Source organism: Arvicanthis niloticus, chromosome 15 (assembly GCF_011762505.2).
Source record: "Arvicanthis niloticus isolate mArvNil1 chromosome 15, mArvNil1.pat.X, whole genome shotgun sequence".
Classification (NCBI taxonomy): domain Eukaryota; kingdom Metazoa; phylum Chordata; class Mammalia; order Rodentia; family Muridae; genus Arvicanthis; species Arvicanthis niloticus.
The window spans coordinates 51699626-51706687 of NC_047672.1; positions in this window are offsets into that span (position 1 = coordinate 51699626).

Sequence of the window (7062 nt, forward strand, 5' to 3'; positions counted from 1 at the left end):
TTGGAGTAGGGAGCTGAGGAAAGAACCTCTCCCTCATTCTAAGCATTACTAACTCTAAGAAATACATATACGTATATATGTATACATATATACATATATATACATATCTTAGAGTTAGTAATGCTTAGAATATACATACATATATATGTATATATATATGTATACATATATATGTATATGTATTATATATATATATGACAACATTTTGCTATTTGCTCTTAGCATTAATTTAAGCTGCCTTCTTTTGCCAGTACTGTTCACCTCTTGCCTCCTGCCAATGGGCACAGGTGAACTTAATGATGGTTGTCCATTAGAAATGCTCCCAGAATCAGAATCTGGAGTGGGTTGCACTTCCAAAGCATTGTGGGTATTCGTCAAGAAGAAGACTCAAAGTCCCATGCATGGGGGCCAAGGCATAACCAAGGCAATTCCAGCATGAGCATGGTGCATGGGATGAGGGTGAGTTGAGAAGATCAATAGGAAAGTTGCCCTTCAATGTCCCACATGGCGCTTGATGGTATGGCAGGAGTAACGAGTAAAAGATGATAAGGCGGGTCCAATCCTCTGCTTACCCTACCCTATGATAGACCCTCCTCTCAACCCTATGCACATTCCATAAGAGATTTGGGGCCTGAAAACTAGCACAACAAACACAAATGAGATGATTTCTAAACTCAGCAACAGGAAGAAAAAAGGACTTGCAGAAGATACCAAGTGTGCGAGGGCCATCCACAGGCTACTCTGGCTGGGACACGGGCAGAGTCGATACTGGAACACAAAGATAGGGTAGAGGACTTTGAAGGCCTGAGGCTTGTTTACCGTGGGTGTTGCTATAAACTGCTGGAGGTTTCAGTGATGAAAGATCTAACTTCCCTTTAGCAGGATTTCCCTGAATGATTTAGTAGATAAATTGAAAGCCAGACACTGAGGCAGGGGGACAGTCCAGAGGAAGTTTTACTTTCCCTAGATCTATTTGTGTCCTGCACAGAGGCATTGAAGAACGTGTGGATTCTGAGCATATTTTGAAAGTAAAACTATCAAGACCAGCAGAGTGGTTCCATAGGAAATGTCCCTGTCTCTCTCTCTCTCTCTCTCTCTCTCTCTCTCTCTCTCTCTCTCTCTCTCTCTCTCTCTCTCCCTCTCCTAAAAATCCCTGTGAAAGTAGAAGCTTTTGTGCCCAGTACCTATCAGGCATTCAGTAAGTGGTTGTTAACTGGGTTGATTTATCTGAAGTATTTAGATTATGGTATTGTGCTTTTTTTTTTTAACCTTGTTGCATCTTCTTCCATTTGTAGACACTATTTATTACAGGTTTGATCTCATCGCTCTACCATGAGCCACTTCCGCAAACTCAGTTTAAATTGATCTACACTGTTTAGAAAGTGTCATATCAATTACACAGCTTGGCTGCCCTGTTCTGCTAACCAGTATAAACAAACAGCTTTGGACCTGTTGGCCATGGCATTAGGTCATGGCTGAGTTCTAATTGGTTTGATTTAATTAGCATGGATATTGGGGATGCACATTTACAAGGGCAGACCATATAACGATCAGTCTTGTGCTGATGTAATGTTGTACCTGGGTTCTGTTTTGAGTGTATGAGCCGCTGATGAAACTGCTTTGACAGAGCCAGTCTGATGCCAGGACAATATAATGAAGCCAGTTCAGGCAGGTGACCCTAAAGCAGCAGGCAGGTGGCAACACTGGCACAAAACTGCCCAGTTCTGTCTTTGGTCTTCTGTCACATAATAAGATTTATTTATTTTTCTCTGAAATTCACATGACAGAAGATGAGATGGGTCAGAAATGGGCTAAGAGTTGGAATGACATCTCCCTACTGAAGTGACTATGAACTGGTCTGTCTCTTACAGTAGTGGTCGGAGAACAGACTGCAGCAGACATTCACCTGTCCACCTAGTGTTTTCATGTGGTCCAGGCAGGGGAGGGGAGATCCCAGGTGTTCTCGCTCCTGTGACCTCCCCTTTGAGTCTCTATTCCTAAGAAGGGTGAAATGGCCAGCTGGCATGGAAACCTAAAATTTGTAAAAAAAAAAAAAAAAAAAAAAAGTAACACAAAGTACTCCTGTCAAAGGATGACATTATTCTGAGTTTATTAAACCATCGAATTGACTTTTATTGGCAATTTATGAATTGGAGCATCAGCAACTGTGTTTCTTAGAAGCAGTTCTTCTCTGCATTGGAGAGAGAGAGGACTGGAGTCTCCAGTTATAAAAGGGCTGAAGACAACAAAAACCCTGACAAATGGACTGGGAATTGCCTGGTGTTAGGCTTCTTCATGATGCTCTCCTCAAAAGAGGAGGCTCCTTACACTGGCTACAGTTTGTCTGCTTGGGGATTCATCTGTTCTCTCTCTATTCCCTTCCCCTCCACCCCTTTTCCTTCTTTCCTTTCCTTTCCCTGACTTCTCAGACAGCTCATAGGTAAACTGACTATATTATATTTGACATCACAGAACTCATCTATAGTGCAGTTTGTATATACATGTCAAGAAACTGAACGCTTGTATTTGTATTCTATTGCTACATAATAGAATACAGCAGTCTGCAAACATTGCTGGTGGGGCACTAAGCTGGTCCTCTGTAAAAAAAAAAAAAAAAAAAGATTGCAATCAAGGTGTTAGGTAGCTCTGTTCTTTCTGGAGCTGATAATTCTCTGCCAAATTCACTTGGTGGGTAGCATTTAGAGCCATGTGAGCCTCTCCAAAGCCTGGTCATACTTTGGGAGTTTGCTATCTTAAGACAAGCAGAGCTGGGAGGTGGTGATACATGCCTTTAATAGCAGCACTCAAGAGGCAGAGGCAGGTGAGTCTTTGTGTGTTTTAGGACAGCCTGGTCTACTTAGCAAGTTCTAGGATACCCAAGGTTACCCAGAGATACATTATCTTGAAATAAAAAAAAAAAAAAACAAAAACAAAACATAACAAAACAAAGCATACAAACAAACAAAAAAATGTACAAGATGCATCATCTCAGGCTCACGTTTAAGAGCTGTTATTGATCCAGTCTGGTCCACATGTTAATTATGCCATGTAACGTTACAGTACGGGATTGTCATAGGAGTACCATCCTGTCACATCTGGCAAATAAAGCAAACGTCTGACCTGCACTGAAGAGAGAGCTATTACCAAAACACACTGGACAAAAGGACAAAGAAACCCACTGGAAGGTACTTTAGACTGAATACAACACCACTTAAGATTTGCTTAAATTAACTGCATACTTTGTCACAAGTATAAACTGTCTTTGTTTAAAATAAAGCCCAGCCATTATAACAATGAATAGAATGGAAACTCAAGCTTTCCAGTAATTGACTAAGGATCAGAAATAGAAAACAGATTTTGTATTCTGACAGGCTTGTCAAAATATCCTATTTTGTATTACACATTGTTCTAGGTAACGCACTAACAAAGACCAGTTCCATGATTCAATGGAGGATGTCTAAGCACCACATGTCACTTTCTTAAAAGAAAAAAATACTGACAAAAAAAAAGCTTGCTCAAAGTCAGCTTGGAAGAATTAGAGACTCATTTTAATGTAAAACCGAAGTGTACTTAGTATAGGAAAGACATGATAGAAGATGTTTATATTAGTCCATTGATAACCGAAAATGTCAGAAACCCTTTTGCATATCAAACAGAGCTGATATGCAATTTTTGTCATATATTGCCAAAGAGGCATCTCTAGCAAATGCCTGGCTACACAGGCCAGCAGAGTGCATTTACAGAACCAATCCACAGCAGTCCTTAAGTGTTTTTTTTTTTTTTCCTGGTAGTCTGTAATCTGGTATTTTAACCGTAAAGTACTGTGAAGACGTGCTTTTCTGGTCATGGCTTCTTTGAGCGATAATACCTCTTGTGTGTGGATGTCAAATTCTTTCCCTAGATTTGAGGTTTTTCTACTATTATTTTATCAAACATGTTTTCTATTTCTTTAATGCTTACATCCTTTTTCTAGCCCTTGTTTTCATAGGTTTGATTTCTTAATCACTTCCCAGGTTCCTTAAGAGTTGTAACCGTGTTAGTCAATTTTTTTTGTTTGTTTGTTTGATTGATCGATTGATTGATTGATTGTAGTTTTTCCCTGATTTTGCTTCCTATCCCTGATTCTTGCTTTTGCTTGATCTAATCTATTAATAATTTCTCCAATTTTGTTTTTGTTTAATTTCTTGAGTTTTTACTTCTAGCATTTCTGTTTGGTTTTATTTTCAAAAGTAGCCTATTTCCTTGCTATTCTAATCCAGCTAATCTATTTTTTTATCCAGTTTCTGAATTGAATTCCCTATGCATATCCCTATGTTTCCTTTTGAATTTTTTTTTATCATTTTTCCAATTAAACATTTAAGTTCTTTGGCAGTTCAGCCACCTCAGTATCTTTGAATTTGGTTGTGGAGGGTTGTGATCTTTTGGAGGAGGCATGTTGCTTTCTAGTGTTTCTTGTGTTTCTATGTCATGATCTGTGATCTGTTGGGATTAATTTCTCTCTTAGTTTAATCTGAGGGTCTTTATGGTGAGCAAGCTTTTCTTGGGGGCTCAATTCCCAGTAAGAAAGGAAAAAGGAAACTCCTTGTGGAAGAGTTCTTGCTCTGCTAGTCTTTCGAGGTCTAGCCCCAGCTAGACCTGAGGATGCAGATTGTTTCCTCGGTTTTGAGGCATAGCTTTGTCTCTGTCTGCCTCTGTCTCTATCTGTCTGTCTCTATCTGTCTGTCTGTCTGTCTGTCTGTCTCTGCCTCTATAGCAATCTTACCACCTATTTGTGATGTCCAATCCTCTTCTTGTTCTTCCTTTCTTTGAACTACAACCCATTCTTTGTTATTTTAACTCCTCTCTTTCACTGCGATAAATGGGAACAGCTTCTAATACACCATCTTATTCCAAATGTCTTCATCCTTGAAAAACTGACCACATGTGTCGTGAATCAGAGCATACGTCCTTGAAGGGATGTAATTTTTATTGGATATTTTATTTATTTACATTTCAATTTTTATCCCCTTTCCCAGTTTCCCCTCTGTAAACCCCCTGTTCTATCCCCCTCTCCCTGCTTCTTTGAGGGTGCTCCCCACCCAGCCACCCACTCCCACCTCACTGCCCTTGCATTTCCCTACACTGGGGCATTGAGCCTTTAGGATGTGATTCTTGAGAATATACCCAGACTATTTTCCTGTTCTTTTTTAAAATGTGTTTGTTTGTCTGTTTACTGTAGAAGAGTGCTTTGACTGCATGCATGCCCTCATAGCATGTGCATGTCTAGTGCCCATGAAGGTCAGAAGACCGTACAGGATACCTTCAGATTGGAGTTACTGACAGTTGTAAGTTGCCGTGTGGGTGCTGGGAATTGAACCCAGGTGCTCTGAAAGAATAGCCTGTGCTCTGAGCCACCTCTGTAGACTTTCCTTGTTTTTTATAAAAATATTGACTATTCCAAAGAATTTAAATTGCACCTATTACTAGGAACAACTTTTTATAGAACATTTTAATGAATTTGGTAGTGACTGAAAATGTCACACACTTCAGGGTTCTTTAAATAACTCAGCAACCTGAAAACACAAACAATCCATACTCTGAAATGTGATACCATGAGATTATTCTACACCTTGTACTATAATCAAGTAAATCTGAAATTACTTTAATCAAGCCCTTACTGTTAATTTAAAGAGATAGAATTATACTATAGATATGGTACATTTTCAGAAGGAATGAAATGGAAACAATTGTGTCCTACACAGAAGTGCACTTATAAGACTCTTCTGTGATCCCCACAACAGATATTTATGGAGTACCCACTGGAGTTCAGGCAGTCCTCATCTCCTGAGGATACGACAGTAAGCCAACAACAATGCAGAAAGAGCATGTTTTAAGTTCTGACAACCAAAGTGAGGTCAGGATGAGTGTATGGTAAGTCAAAGGAAGAGTTTGCAGATACTAGATTTTAAGAGGTAGCCATAGGCCAGCATAGCATAGGGCCTTAACCATTAATGATAGGGGGTAGTCTGGGTTCTAAGTGTAATGAGAAGCAATTGAAGTTTGAGTTACTATATATATATATATATATATATATATATATATATATATATAAAGATCTTATATCGTCCTATGTTACTGTGACTATCTTTAAATTACTTGAACATGCAAAGTCATTAAATTATCTCACAAAGTCTATGAGGGAGGTAACATTTCTTTTCTATTACACAAATAAGAAAACTGAGCTCAAAGAGATTTAGTAGCATATCATAACAACATTTGTTTATATATACTATAACCAGAGTTGCAATACGGACAGACATTTGATTTTGAAAGTCACTTTGGCCACATTGAAGAGTAAAATCATAAGATAGTATTCCATGTCAGAGATGAAGGTGGGTTTGATCTGGGGGTGGCAGTGGAAGGGGAGAATGGCTGGATTCCAAATATATAGACAAGGTAGGGCCAAAAGGACAGCTAACGAACTGAAGAGGCAGAGCGCCTGGAAATTGAGTGGCTATGAAGGGAGACATGGGCATAATATGAGAGTTGAATATGAAATGGGAACTGGGAAGTCAGATAAACACTGAGGCACATGTTACATGTTTGCACAGGGGTATTAAGTGAGCAACAGGCAAATTGTTTATACAGATACAGAATTCAGACAAATGGTCTATTTACTTGTGTGGATTTATTATTCATCAGCTGTTTAAAAATATATACTGTAACCAGAGTTGCACCCCCAGATCTAACCCAACTTCATCTCTGACATGGACTACTATCTTTTGATTTACACTCTGCAATGTGGCCAAAGTGACTTTCAAAATCAAATGTCTGTCCTCATTGCAACTCTGGTTACAGTATATATGTAGTTTTAATGTTTAAAAACATCATACAGATGTTTTTAAAGTAATAACACTGAATAAGATGACTGATAATATGATGAAATGATGATGAGAGATAAGTGCTAGACACCCAAGGAGTAAGTCACAGTCACCCGATTTATCCCTAACTTAGCAAGGGCCAAGCTTAGGAAAGAAAAGGAGCTAACAAAAGGATGCTGAGAAAATACTAGTAAAAAAATTA